The 15,754-nt window shown below is 45.7% G+C and overlaps 1 protein-coding gene across 4 annotated transcripts in view; it reads right to left on the bottom strand.

Moving 5' to 3' along the window:
• The window catches only part of LOC119167626 (uncharacterized), a 215,277-nt gene extending 200,367 nt beyond the window's left edge, over positions 1–14,910 (bottom strand). For all 4 annotated transcript variants that reach the window (XR_012884135.1, XR_012884136.1, XM_075866013.1 and 1 more), the window contains exons 1-3: positions 14,563–14,910; positions 1,203–1,262; positions 996–1,083 (exon numbers count right to left, since the gene is read on the bottom strand). The gene's annotated coding sequence lies outside the window, so the exon portion shown is untranslated. The remainder of the gene's footprint in view (positions 1–995; positions 1,084–1,202; positions 1,263–14,562) is intronic.
• Positions 14,911–15,754: the final 844 nt, after the last annotated feature.

The raw sequence follows: 15,754 nt of genomic DNA, 5'->3' as shown, positions 1-15,754 counted from the left end.
TTTTGCAAGCGTCTTTACTCACGAGTCAAACGCACATCCCGCTTCCTCATCGTTTTGTATAAGTTCTGAAATGCCAGCCATCACTTTTGATGTAAGCGGAATTAGCGCTATCATTGACAAAATGAAGTGTACATCCTCTCTGGTGTAGATGAAATTAATGTGAAAATTTTGAAAAACATGAAGTGCATTGTCCCAGCCTATTTATCCTTGCTGTTCACCCAGTCTCTTTCCTTAGGTCTTATTCCAGATGACTGGAGGGTTGGGAAGGTCGTTCCAGTCCATGAATCAGGTGACAAAGACTCCCCGCTAAACTACCGTCCCATCTCATTAACGAGCATTCCTTGTAAAATCATGGAACATGTCATCTATTCTCTTATCATGAAGTTTTTTGACTCGAACAGCCTTTTTCATCCCGCTCAACATGGGTTTCACAAGGGTTTATCTTGTGAAATGCAGCTTGCCATTTTTCTGCATGACATTCATACTAATCTCGATATCAACGTGCAAACTGACGTCATTTTCCTGGACTTCTGCAAGGCCTTTGATAAGGTTCCTCACCAGCGCCTATTATTCAACTTAAAAAAACATTACTTACACCCAGATGTCTTCAAATGGATTACTGAATTTCTTAGTAACCACTCCCAGTTCGTAGCTATCAATAATCACTTGTCTAACCCAGTACTAGTAACATCTGGCATTCCTCAAGGATCTGTCCTTGGCCCCCTCGTATTCTTAATATATATTAATGACTTACCTTCGCATGTCTCTTCTAACATTAGAATGTTCGCAGACAACTGTGTCATTTACCGTACCATTTTTGACAGCCACAATCAAACTGCTCTCTAGAAAGACCTAGACAACATAACTACTTGGTGTAACAAGATGGTACATGCAAGCGTACGTAGATGGTACTTATGCTGGGAACACTTACCGGTATGTTAAAGCAGTGCACGTCCACAGTCACAAAATTGAGAGAGAAGATTCTATGCACTCACCAAAAGGTCAGAAATGTGGCTCTCCCGACATCAAAGAACTACAGGAGCACAATCAGGGACCAGGAGGGCTTGAACGCATATTTCAATGCTGGAAAAATGGAGGAAAAGCAGAAACAGGCAAGTTGTAAGGGGAAAGCAATCTTGATGTTGCTTCCTCAGGGAAATGAGCAAGGGATGGATTATGTAAGGTGACCCGGCACAACTCACACTGAACGACATCATGCAGCACATTGACCTGTCACAAATGGTCACTCGCTTGAATTCCTCCTGCAAATAAAAAGTGCAGGTGTGCACATAAGCGACACTGAACATTCATTTGAATGAATTTGTAAATAGGTGGTGTGCTAGAGCCAACACACCCTTAGTAGATGCATGTTTCACGGCAAGCTTCAATCTTTCCCTCCTTCTACCTTCCCTTGAAGCGCTAATTTCAGGCAACAGAGTACCAAAGCAAGCCCAGTGATGACTTTTACAGTCCAAGAACCAGTTCTGATTATGTTGAGAGAGAAGGCAATGTTACTGATAATAAGAGCACCTAAGAATGTTCCACCACGAGCGGCCAAGCAAAAAAGTGTAACTGCCCAAAAGGGCTTGCAACAGTTGGTATATCTACAAAGTGAAACAATACAAGCAGCGTGCCACCTTCCACCACACTAGAAAAAGAAGGCAAGGCTGCTTTGACAGGACCACAAAAGTCATGGCAGGTATAGATACCGACAGTCACCCATTTGGGATGACTTGACAATGTTACCCTTGATTTACATTTTTTTCACAGACGCATAGGAAGCTGTGGGATGGTGAAGAACACCGGGTTGCAACGGCAATTTCGAGGAACTTTCGAAGCAGCAAAATGTTACTTTCGCAGCACTCAATTCCAAACTTGGAGCAGGTTACAGAGAAAAAAACATGAATTTTATAATGAAATACCCAATAATTTTTTTCTCGGCTGTTTTCACAAATTTCGATCAAAGGGGCTCAACATCAGCACTGCTTAAAATAATTGGAGGGGGGGCGCTGCTACTTAAGTGGCGTGGGCCACAGCAATATGTTATTATATCTCTTGTACACTTGCCTAGCTCAGCACGACTCGTTTTCGATGGGAGCTGCTGCGCTTCGCTCATCCACTCTTAAAAATGCGGCTCGAGAGAGTTTGGGCTTTCACTTGTTCTCGCGCCATGCAATTTGTAGTGAAAGCGGGATACTGGACCTTGGTCCAGTACGCGGTGGCTGGTATTTGTATCACACAACTTGATTTCTTGGTCTTGTATCAAGTGAACAAACGAGGCCTTCCTAATCCGATGAGCTCGTTAAAGTACGACAACAAAAAACCACAATGCTTCCCTTTCAACATCGTACACAGCAACAAACGAGGCCTTCCTAATCCGATGAGCTCGTTAAAGTACGACAACAAAAAACCACAATGCTTCCCTTTCAACATCGTACACAGCAACAGATGACGAGTCCCCAACAAACCGCGCTGCAGCACGCGATTTGCTGTAAGTACCAAGGGTGGTACCCGGGCATGGCTAGAGAGGGCGACAACGGTGAAAGTGACATCACATGAACACTATGTATACTCTGTAAGTATATTGATTTCATTCATTCTCCCCCCAACAAATTTCCGTTGGGGCGAATGAAGTTGGAGTGTGCTGCTACCTCTTCTCTACGCCACTATGAACCCGTGGGTGCCACAAGCAGCTTGATCGCGTATGCTTTGGCCCCATTAATTGGTGCTCGTTCCGAGAATTCCACTGTTCTAACAGTTTTCTAATCTTCAACGTCTGTTTTAGAACACCCCACCTCGAATTATTCCCCCCCCCCCTCTACAAAAGTCGCCAAGATTCCACAGAGATGAAATTGTCGCTAGCAAGACTGAAAAGATGCTAAATTTAGCGACTTTCTCGTTAAGGTAACACCACTGGTGCATGTTTTTTTATGTTCCATCTTTTCCGCATGAAATGCAAAATGCATTAACATATCGGCTGCAGCTTGACAAGCTGCCTACTTGGATCGTGCAAAAAAGAAAGAAAAATTTGGAAGAGTCTGTTCCACAAACTACACCAATATTTATCTGAGCTAGTAAACCTGAGGGCGTTCCCTTCGGAAATAAAAAATGACGTGTGACAAGATTCTCCTCATTCGCTACAACTAGAGTGTACTAGAACAAGGGGAGTGCCCGGACCGAGATCCAAAAAGTGAGGCCCAAACGGGGTCAAATCCGCTAGTGGCGCTGCGATCGGTAGTCTGTGACCTGTCGTCGTTTTAAGAGCCGTGCGCAGCTCCGCCGAAGTGGTCGAGGGGTAGAATGCTCGCATCCCACTAAAAAGACCCAGGTTCGAATCACCGCTGTGACCATAGATTTTTTTTTTAATTTCACGTGTACAACTGTATTGTTTGGCTTTTTTTTTAAATATGCCTTCAGTTTCTACATATTGCTACAAAACATTACGCGAGATATGAAGTAAAGGAGAAAAAAACTTGACAGCAAGCGCATTTATTTGCAGCGCCACCGCACGGGATTCAACGAAAACTTAAAAGCATAGCTTGCGAGATTTTAGCGAATAAAAGAGAGACGGTGTGCTTTCACTCGCCTGCGGTCGCCGCCCACTGGCTCGCTTAAAAAAAGAAAAAGAAAAACTGAAAGTAAACGATTTTCAGTCGGCGGGAAGTCGCGAAGGTTTGAATACTGGTAAAGCAGCGATGTTCTGTCTGCTCGAGTAAAGCGATCACGAGGTGTGCGGAAAGAGGTGAACGTGTTGATATTTTGGATACATATGTAGTATTCCTGTACAACTGATATTGCGAACATATATCTTATAATTATGGCCGCCCTCAGCGAAAATAAATGATGCAAACCAATGCTTGTGTTTTGCGGGCGCATCTATATGTGATCGGCGCGCTTTTTGTTGTATTTAGCTTTTGCGTCATTGGCGCCTGCATCGTTTTCAACTCTCTCAGCGGCAGCTAAACGGCAAAACTAAAGCGCGCCGGTTGCCTGTGCTTTTGATGAAGTAGTATTGAAATACAAATGTACTTTTCTTGTACAACTATTTTTTGTCAACGTATACATTTTGTCTTTTGAAAGCATATTTAGTGGTGCACACTTTGTGCATACGGCCGATGGTCACTAGCGTTTATTGTAGGGATGGGGTGGCACGGAACAGTGCTTAAGACGCGTGACACAAGGTAAGAATGACAGATACGTCATGACCATTCCAGTAGTGTACCAACCAGGCCTGCCCATTACAGTTGTAAAGGAATCGGTTTTGATGTCAATGGCACAGTGGTGATTGATGTGCACGAGGCTGCTGACCCGCAGATAAGGATCGCATCCCGATCTCGACAGTTGCATTTCGATGGCGTGGAAATGATAGAGGCCTGCGTTCTTAGATGTAGGCGCTAAGAACCACAGGTGGTCGTAATTGGGAGAGTGCTACACTGAATACGGCGAGCCTCACGCGGTATATAGTTTTATCACGCAAAACCATTGTCGTCGTCGTCGTTGTTGTTTTGTTTTGTTGAAAGTGCGTTGGTTCTATTCAGACGTGATGCCAAAAATGTAGACATGAAATGATCCGCGGTTGCATGGTAGCTACGGGAGTTTTCGCAGTCAGGCTTAAATGTGAGGTCTCCTAATCCTAAGTATAGCGTGCTATGCCGAAGGCAAGCAAGTGGTCGTGGTTTGTTTTGTCTTGTTAGTGACGTACATAAAAAACACGCTAGCACATAGTACAAAATCATTCGTTGAACGCGTATCCGCATAAGTTGTGTTCAACTGGCGAAGAAGTCATAGGTGTACAGCAAACAATGAATGAAATTTCTCTGTATTTGCGTTGAGATTTCGAAAGGAGACGACTTGCATACGCAATTGCACGGTCGTTGCCCCGCTGAGTTTGCGCCAAAACTGCACCAATGCCGTGACTACACGTGTCTGTGCGCGCTTCTGTAGGAGCATCGGGGTCGAAATGCGCAAGAATAGGGTTGTCGTGAGAGTGGTAATTAGTTGAGAGAAGGCGTCAGTTTGAAGAGGGCCCCAATGAAATGGGGCATCTTGTTTGAGAAGGTCGGTAAGTGGCCGTGCGAGTGCCGCAAAGTTTTCACGAACCGCCGAAAGTAGGAGCAGAGGCCCACGAAACTGAGAACATCATGGACAGAGCGGAATATTATAGAATGGTAGAAAGGCGTTCAAGGTGTGTGGCGAAGGTGGGTGAGAAGTTATCACGTCATCCAAGTAGCACAAGCACGTCGCCCATTTAAATCCTTGAAGTAGCGTATCTGTCATTCTCTCGAAGGTTGCCGGGGCATTGCAGAGGCCAAACGGCATGACCTTGAATTGGTAAATGCCGTCAGGGGGTAACGAATGCAGTTGTCTCACGATCCATTTCGTCTACAGCAATTTGCCAGTAGCCAGATCGGAGGTCGGGAGATGAAAAGAAGGTGGCGCCATGCAGACAGTCAAGTGCGTCGTCAATACGGAGAAGAGGGTACACGTTTTTTTTTTCGTAATTTTTTTGAGGTGCCGATAACTAGCGCAGAAACGCCAGGAGCCGCTTTTCTTCTTTACCAAGACCACTGGGAAGGCCCAAGGGCTCGACGATGGCTCGATGGTGTCTTTCGTTGGCATTTTGGCCACTTCCTTTTGAATCACTGCTCGTTCTGATGCGGACACGCGGCAAGGCCGACAGTGGATAAGCGCAGAGTCACCATTGTTAATTAGGTGCTTGACAATATTAGTCTGGCCCAAGGGATGACCACGGATACCAAAAATGTCACCGTGATCGAGTCCGAAACCTGACAGAGAGCATCGGCCTGATCAGGCGAAAGGTCTGATCCAATCATACTTCGAAAATGGCTTCGTCAGAACTGGGTAACCGTGAGACGTCTACCGATTCGGTAGACGCCTATACCCGAGTAGCCGACTGATTTAGTGCAGTCGTCTGCCGTGCAGCAGTGTCGCCGAAAAGGTCACGGATCGTCTCCTTGAAAGTGTCCCAGCTGGCAATGTCGACTTCGTGCGTCTCGAACCACAACAAACGCAGTAAATGTCACACTATATATTCTACGTAGAGGAAATTTGGTTTAGCCTTGTGAGCTTGACATTTCAGTAACGTGTTCGAATAACCTACAGGAACCACATCTGCAGTGGGCCATCAAGGTAAAGAAACACGTTGGCGAGCATGAGTGTCGGGCCCACCTATAGCCGGCGCTGATCTGTTCGTACACGTTAAGGCACTTGTCAACGTCAAAGCGTGCCCCGCCATGGTGGTCCAGTAGCTAAAGTACTCGGCTGCTGACCCACAGGTCGCGAGATCGAATCCCGGCTGCTGCGGCTGCATTTCCCATGCGGTCTGAAATGATGTAGGCCCGTGTGCTAAGATTTGGGTGCACGTTAAAGGACCCCAGGTGGTCGAAATTTCCGGAGCCCTCCACTACGGCGTCTCTCATAATCATATCGTGGTTTTGGGACGTTAAACCCCCCATATATATCTAACGTCAAAGCGATCTATATATCCTGGAAATATGCCAGGATCACGAGCAGGAGGTATACGACAACGTAGGTAGGAGTCACAGAAGAGGCGGGTGGTGAAGACGATGTTCCTTGAACCTGTGACATGGTTGGACCCGTGATGATACGTCCGAAGTGGAGCTTCGTGATGGGTACAGGGAAGAGCCAGCAGCTCCACCACAAATATGTCACGTAAAATGACTATTCGCGAGTGTAATAACACCGAACCACACAGAGCACAGCAAGCACGGCGGGCAAGTCAGTCCATTCTTTCGTTGTCATCTTCTGATCGCTGATATGTCAGCTACGTAGCACTGCACGAGTACTCCCAATGCACATCGAAACCGAACTTTCAATGAATTTGTTTTGATGGCCACTTCTTCATTTATAAACAACCCTGGCTCCTTACGAGCACCTGCTCTGTTTTCTTTGTTGTGCAGACTTCCGCCTAGATGGCTGTGCACGATTCAAGGCTTTGACAAAGAATCTCAGTCTTGTCAGCACATAAAAACCTACCACTCGTGCCGTGACATGTTCACGGTGCTCCTCGCATCCAATTAGTTTTGCTTTTTTCACCTTCAGAAGCTCTATCACATCCATGATGCTGTCATGGTGCACGCGGCGAGTGCTAAAACATTCAGTGAAAGTGTCTTCGAGAAAACCAATAAAGTTGGACAAGGTCGAAGATGGGTACAAAAGGCCCCCGTAATCACACTGTTGTGTGAACTGTGCGATAGCACTTTCAGATTCTCGTGAAGTCAACAAGTCGTTTTCGCAAGCAGAACAGTGCAACGGCACGATGCATTTCCTTGCAACATACCCGCTTATGTAGTGGACCAGTCTGCGGTCACTTCTGACAGACACGTATGCCTCATGGTCACTCTCATGTGTCACCACATCATCCAACATGTCGTTTTCATTGCTTTCAAAGTGAATTTCATCTAGTGCATGAGTGAAGCCGGAGGTCTGCGGTGGCGGTGACGGAGGCGAGCACAGTATAGGGGACAAAAGAGAGTCAAGTGTGCCAGGAGTCACATTGCCCTTGTCCGGCGAGCGCACAAGGTTGCAAAAGCTGATGCATGCCATTGTGTCGAGGAACTGCTGCGGCGTAGGATGATCATTATTCCCGCTGCACTGCCGCACTATACCAAAAGTGTTCTCCAGGGGGTCTTGGTTGAGCCGGGCTGTCATCAGGTAGGCATAGCCTACTTCCGTCGTCAGGTATTCCAGCAATAGCAAGGTGCTTTTGATGGTTACTCGAAACCCTGCTGCTGTGGACTGACTAAGGAAGCCCCGCGTGCCTTTTACGTGCGACTCCCATTCAGTCAAGTACGCAAGAAAGGTGTAGAGGCAGTCGACCGCACTTGAGTTCAACCGCAGCGCTACTCTCGCGTACCGAGAGGACATGATGTTGATGATGCTGTTTATCATCCTGCATAAAATAAAAGAAAATAAGAAGAACGTTACTCTCTGCACGCCGTTTTATGTATTTGTACGTGTGCAAGATAATTTTACCAAGACCGCGCAATGCACATCACACTGCATGCCATCGTGGGGATTCGTGCCTCACTATTTCAGGTGCATGAAGGTGTCGCCAAATTAATAGTATGATATAATTATGCTGTTTGGTTTACGGACAGATGTACACTGAGTACAACTTAGCACAGGTAACGTTGCGAAATTTACTACTAAGTTTGAAAGAAACGCTGGGGGTTTGGGCGACAAGAAACGCAGTAAATGCCACATGTTATAATCTGCGTAGAGAAAATTTGTTTTATCCCTGTGAGCTTAACATTCTAGTAAGATGTTCGAATAACCTATAAGAGCGTTTTATGTGGTTTCGGAACATGCCACAGGCTTCCCTTGCAGCATGTTCGAAGTGTCCTGCAATATATCACAAGGAGAACAAAACGCCGTAGTAATGAGGTGTCCGTTGACGACAGTTCCTAGGCTTGCCGTTTCAGGTGACTCTGATATATACACACACTCAGCACGGTACACTCGCTCTAGTGTATATTGCATGCTCAAGTGCCCAGCTGTGCAAACATATATGTCCTTCTACTTCCCTCTTCAAACATATCGTAAGCTTTGCTGTTAATACCAACACAATTAGGATGTCGGACACACTTACTCAAAGAACCGCAAAGTCGCCTGTATGCAGCTGCGTCTCGACGGTTCGACATCTTGTTGGTAGAACCGCAGACCACGGGTCACTTGTGGACCGAACAATTGGTAGGCGTAGGGGACGCGCATCTTCTCAAAGTTGTTCGGATTGAGGTGGGCCTCCCGTATGCCATGCATCACGCGAAGTGTCACGATGCTCCCATCCATTGCGTAGACGTCTTTGACAGCGTCCAAGGAGACCTGAAACATAAATCATATGTAATTGAAACTAGTTCTAACAATTGATGGGGAAGTTCGAATTATGTTGTAAAACCCGGAAACTCTTCAACTAGAGGAAGTAATTTTATGGCTCTTCAAGGGCTCAAATATTTAACGAGGCAACGAATAAAAAATATCAGGTCATCGTTAATGCCACCAATCTAATCCTGCGTATGTGAAAATCTGCTAGGGGGTTCTGACATGAAGCCTCCTCTAATGTCACCCGGACAAAAATGGAACCGTTTCCGGGCGAGGTTTCCATAACAAGTGAATTCATGATATGTAAAGACGCGGTAAACGAAGGAAGTTACCGTGTGAGCACGGGCGGATCTAGCCACTTATTTGAGATGGGAGGTCACATTAAGTAACACAGGAGGGGGGGGGGGGGGCGTGGTAATGAATTTTTCTTTTTACTAGCAGAAAAACCTCTTCGTTGTGCCAACACTGTTACTATGTGCTCACAGGGGTTCCACTCATTTGTCCTAATTGGTGATAGGAGGTGGACTGCGAGCATTGAATTGAGGGGGAGGAGCGCTGACAGAAATTTAGGGAAGGAAGGCGATCGCCCCTGTTCCCCCCCCCCCCTTCCCCTGGATCCGCCACTAAGGCCGATGCACAAGCTTGGAAGGAGACGGTTACTGCCATGAAATCATGAAACGAAACATCGCCGCACGCTTCATACGGTACGTAAAAGGTCGACTACCGAGTCCAATGCTCAATGCCGGTAGGTGGCGTGCGGCTTCGTCAAACGAAAGCTAACGTCGTAAGAAGTATAGACTTTTCCACTGAAGGCTGCCGGAGCGCCGCCATAGTCCTCTTTGTGGGCTGTTGTTACCATGAGTGACACTCCCCCCCCCCCTCCAAGAAAAAAAAGGAAAAAAAAAATGTCTGCTGAACTTGAGATGTCGGATTTAGGGCTCCCATGCAACAGCCCAGAAGGGACGGGGTCCTCGATCCTCTCCATTCAAAAAACAATAAAAGAAAAGAAAAGGTTTGTAGACGTTTTAGTGCGACAACGTTAGAACTGTATCTACAAAATAAAAAAAGAATCCTGTGTTCGAGTGGGTTTGGCGGACAAATTCGTACAGTTTACGAATCTCGGATCATTCCCGACTCTTCCTCCTGCTGAGCAAAGGCCTTTCCTTAGCATATAGCAATAGTTTATTGTAAAGTGTCAAAATAATGTTATATATATATATATATATATATATATATATATATATATATATATATATATATATATATATATATAACCATATATAACCACCGTGCACCATATATATGGTGCACGGTGTGTCCAAAGTAGTGAGAAAGAGCCTCGAGTCGTTGATAGTGCTATCGGTCCGATTTCTGTGTGTTGCTCATTGTTCTCGTTAGCGAGTGAGCAGAGAGTGTTCCGATAGACCGTTTTAGGCAGATATTTTGTGCACGTGGCAAGGTTTTATTTGCGAGACACCATGGATCTCGAGAAGTTAGTAGGTCTCGGTGAAAAGATGGGTGGCCTCGTGGCAATATATATATATATATATATATATATATATATATATATATATATATATATATATATATATATATATATATATATATATATATATATATATATACGTGTGTGTGTGTGTGTGTGTGTGTATACTTGATTTGGCGATGTTCCAGAATTAGCGAACGAATTTGTCCGCCAAACCCACTCGAACACAGGATTCTTTTTTATTTTGTAGATACAGTTCTAACGTTGTCGCACTAAAACGTCTACAAACCTTTTCTTTTCTTTTATTGTTTTTTGAATGGAGAGGATCGAGGACCCCATCCCTTCTGGGCTGTTGCATGGGAGCCCTAAATCCGACATCTCAAGTTCAGCAGACATTTTTTTTTCTTTTTTTTCTTGGAGGGAGGGGAGGGGGAGTGTCACTCATGGTAACAACAGCCCACAAAGAGGACTATGGCGGCGCTCCGGCAGCCTTCCCAGTTTGTTTTCCTCAACTGTAGTGAGTGAGTGCTATCTTACATTGACATTTACCCAATGAACCAACTGGACGCGAAGCATACATTTCTCAACGAAGTGTATCTCCATAACATAAACGCAAAAATTATCGGAAAGCATTCGTTCAAGTTCTATAACAAACACACAACAATAAAACAACAGAAGAAAAAGGAATAAATGGGAGCTTGAAAACCTACCAGCCCATCTGGAGTGTTGAAGTCGTGGAGGAGCAAGTTGTTGCGAAGACACTTTATGAGATGCGGAAAGTCCGAAAGGAAGTGGACGTAGCGACTGCTGTCTTTGGGATGCCTCATTCTGCATTGAATGTTCTCAGACGTTGCTTCGATTCCAAGTACCTTCCACATCTTCCTGTTCCATGTCGCACCGTCGCAAGTGACAAAGTCCACGAAAAGACCGGCATCTTCTGCAAGCAATACAGCCTCCACTAGAATTTTCGCGAGGAGCTCTCCTTTAACGTTCCCGTGTGTTGCGAATACTGCTAATACTTGTGTCCACTTGCCGGTGAAAGGTGCAAACATAATCACCATGCCATGGTCGCATGGCTCACATTTATCTTTTTTTGATGTAAAATGGCCTAAATCAACCAAACCTTCAATAGTGGCGGCGGATGTGACTGACAAGTGTTCAGATAGTTTCATTTCATCAATTAGCAGCCCTCCGTGTCGCTTAAAGGCGTCCATAGATCTCGTCTTTTTTTTTAGAGCACTCAGGACCCTTGTGCAGAAACCGAACCCTGTCTTGTACGAGCTCAAATATTTCCTCAAGGTGTCTTCACTTGGTAGGACTAAGATCTTGTTGCTTCTCATGTATTTGTAAAGCTTTGGACTTTTCATCTTCATGAGCAGACACTCTAAGATCCAATTCTGAGTGAATTTTAATCCCCTGGTACTCGCTCGTTTGGAAGCGCGGAAAAAATGAAGTGCTGCTTCTCTTTGTTTTGGAGGCATGTCAGCAATACTTTCTTCAAAAGTGCCTTCCTTTATAGCTTTGTTCTGCTTCACCATTTCTCTCAGTTTTGATTTCAAGTTTGACACCCGTCCAAGCAGTCGGCGATTTTGCTGTCTCAAGGTTTTCGTTTGGCGACAAATGGCTCGCTTTGCAGAAGTGGCACCAGTAGCAGCAGTGGTACGCATCACCTTACATTTTTTCCTAATCAGGGACAGCCTTGCCTTGGCGCATGGACGGCATTTTACACCTGCACAGTTAAAAAAAAAAGGTCTGATTACATGTTTACGCCCCACAGACAGACACACACAGACGCCTACCCACAAACAGTCGCATTAACGCACACAAACATATGCACGCACGCACCGTCAACCATCAAGCTTTCTCGATTTGAGAGGAGTAATGGGAAGAACATTAACTCACAGTAGTGTTAAACAGTGATAAATTTCACTCGAGTTCTTTTTCTTTTATTTTCGTGATAATAATTGCACACATGAAATGTAAACTTGTGCGATCTTTTTTTTTTATACCTCTGTAAGAGAAACACCCCTGCCCGTTAGCAATTAAAACATGCAAATGGAAATAAGATGTGCATATTAATGTCGTTTCCTTGCATATATTTTGACAACTCGTTCAAAATCACCATAAATTTTATCAAAACGTCCCTCTCCTATACGCTTTAATTTAAGCTCTGTCCGTATCGGTGAAGTACATAGACCTACTTACCTCCGTTAGGTACAACACCTTCACAGCTTCTGCTGTAAAACGCTCCTCCATGGCATCTGAAGTTCCGTCCAGAGGCAAATGTCTCAAGTGGGCCATCATTAGGTTCATTTTTCCTTATGGAGCCAGGGCATACAGAAGCTGCGTCGATTTTTTGCATATGTTCCTCTGCCTGTGCGAAAGATAGAGCCCGTTTTTCGTCGTAAGGACTGCCGTTTATATGTGTTCGGCAGAGAAGTCCGTCTTCTTCTTCTTTCAGGAATATAACTTTGTCATGGGATATTTCTGAAGGCGGTATTAGTGTGGAGGTGACATAGAAGACACCATCAACATGCGGGAACTGAAGGGCTGTCCATCTGGAGGTTGACGGCATCGTCAGTGTAAGAAGGGAACGTCTTCCTTCATTCGTGGTACCGCCTTGTGTCTCCGAATTGCAGTCCATCACGGGATGCGCTGCCGACTTCACACACTTTGCATGCCTCTCTGTCAAGCTCGCAGCGCTAGAGGACCTTTTTTTCTCTTCGCACTTGGTCATTGATGGCCCGGGGGCATCTTGTTTGGCATGCTGACGACTTGTCGAATTATTAGTCACCTGGTCACCCCCGTCGGAACGTTGTTGTCCACTCAGTATAACAGGCACTGCTCCGACTGCAAGCTTTGGCCGGTCACGGGGCAACCTGACCTCTCTACCGCCTATAATGTGCACGAAGTCTCGAAGCAGATGATGCGGCTCGAAATGTGCCTCGCAGACCACACTTGAACTTTTCATGTGCCCTCTTGGCAAGCGTAAGCTGTACTCCCATTTCTCCCTCAGGGTCGGAGATGTTGGAACGGCGAATAGCGAACACTTACTGCCTTCAGTAGATCCTATGTAGGTAACCCCGCAGCCGGGCACACAGCAGTTGCCCTGCCGCTTTGGTTTCATTTGCGAAAGGTGTAACAGGACGTGAGACTCTCACTTGTACAGAGGGGTCCACATCTGAAGGGGAACACGCGTGTCGTCTGCTCGGCTACACCGCCAGCCCGCTGCGGCAACTATGAGGTTTCGCGCACGAGCACTGCGGACAGCGCTTTTTTATCGTCTGCCACAAAAATATGAACACGTTCACCTGTCTGTTTCCGCACACCTCGTGATAGCTTTATTAATGTTACACGCCAATATCTTACGCATTTAGTGTGAGGAGGAACACTGAAAACTCGAGCAGACAGAACATCGCTGCTTTACCAGTATTCAAACCTTCGCGACTTCCCGCCGACTGAAAATCGTTTACTTTCAGTTTTTCTTTTTCTTTTTTTAAGCGAGCCAGTGGGCGGCGACCGCAGGCGAGTGAAAGCACACCGTCTCTCTTTTATTCGCTAAAATCTCGCAAGCTATGCTTTTAAGTTTTCGTTGAATCCCGTGCGGTGGCGCTGCAAATAAATGCGCTTGCTGTCAAGTTTTTTTCTCCTTTACTTCATATCTCGCGTAATGTTTTGTAGCAATATGTAGAAACTGAAGGCATATTTAAAAAAAAAGCCAAACAATACAGTTGTACACGTGAAATTAAAAAAAAAATCTATGGTCACAGCGGTGATTCGAACCTGGGTCTTTTTAGTGGGATGCGAGCATTCTACCCCTCGACCACTTCGGCGGAGCTGCGCACGGCTCTTAAAACGACGACAGGTCACAGACTACCGATCGCAGCGCCACTAGCGGATTTGACCCCGTTTGGGCTTCACTTTTAATGCATTGGTGCTGCGGCCGGTCCGGGCACTCCCCTTGTTCTAGTACACTCTAGCTACAACTAAATAATAGCCATGCCCCAGTGAGTTGCACATAGAAACAGTGTGCCACCCGTTGGATACGTCACGAAGTCACAGACAGCGCTGATTACACGAAAATTAAAACCCGCAAGTTTTAGGTGACGAGCAACAGTTATCTAAGCAGTTACAGTTACACAACTTAGGAGCCACAGTGGAATCTTAGCAGCGCAACCGCCTGAAACGGTGGTCAAGCAATAAAACGCTCATACCTTGTATGTTGGTCTCGTATGATGACGGCGTAAACCTCTCGCCGACACGTCGCAATGCTCGTCAAACACAGTGGCATACCACAACCACTCCAGCCGACGCGTTAGTGATTAAGACCAACGCACGTGGTTCTCGACTGTCGCGACGACTGACCGCCTCGGAAATTACCACGCAACAGGGCATTCACCGCGGGTAATACTAAAGCAAACAAGCTCAAAAACACTACCGATCATTTACTTTACACTTCTGACCATCGCGCTTTGAGTGTAAGTGCAAATGAAGTGCTCCACCGCCCACGTTCATCTTCGCTGCAGTTTGTTCGGCAACTTGTAATATCTCGGTTGTTGCCATTGTTGTGAATAACTGAACAACGACGTTTTTTTATGTTTATTCATTCAAAATGCTCACGCACTTACATTTTACACAGTATTTTATTGATTTATTTTCGTCGTATTCTGAAGTAGTATTAGCCATAGTATGAGCAGCTTTTATTTTAATTTTTATGGCTGCGGGCTAGCCGTTTGAGAACACAAACTAAACGTCTTTTTCGAACAGTGTTTTCAATAATATCTGAGGTTTTATGTCCCAGACCCACGACATGATAATGAATGACACCGAAATATCAACGACCTAGAGTCCTTTAACGCGCACGGATATCTCAAAGTAGACGGATGTTTACCATTTCACCTCCACTGCAATGCGACCACTGCGGTGGGGATGGAACCCGCACACTTGAGTCAGCAGCCGAGCACCTGAGCCACTGCTCTACCGCAGTGGACTCCGAGGTGTTCCTGTTAGTGCATGTAGTTCTCTGCTGGCTTTGCTCAGTGAGTTCGCACGAGCTTGAGCGAAAGAATAAACGGAGCGCTTATAAAATAATACATGCTAACATGTATGAACTGAGATTCAAGCATGATGCAGCCGCTTACACGGGCGTGCACATATCGGAAGTGTGTGTGTGTGTGTGTGTGTGTGTGTGTGCGTGTGTGTGTGCGTGTGTGTGTGTGTGTGTGTGTGTGTGTGTGTTTCCCCATTTCCTGAAATTTTTCGCTCTCGCGTGCACTCATTTCACACGTGGTACTACATATATAAACACCCAAGCGAGCATTGGAAATCATATGGCTCAATTACCATCCCAACTAAAAATTTCTGCTACGTTCGTGCATTCATCACATGCACACGCGGCACACACAC

The sequence above is a fragment of the Rhipicephalus microplus genome, chromosome 6 (assembly GCF_043290135.1).
Source record: "Rhipicephalus microplus isolate Deutch F79 chromosome 6, USDA_Rmic, whole genome shotgun sequence".
Lineage (NCBI taxonomy): Eukaryota > Metazoa > Arthropoda > Arachnida > Ixodida > Ixodidae > Rhipicephalus > Rhipicephalus microplus.
This window is presented reverse-complemented; position numbering and strand designations above follow the sequence as displayed.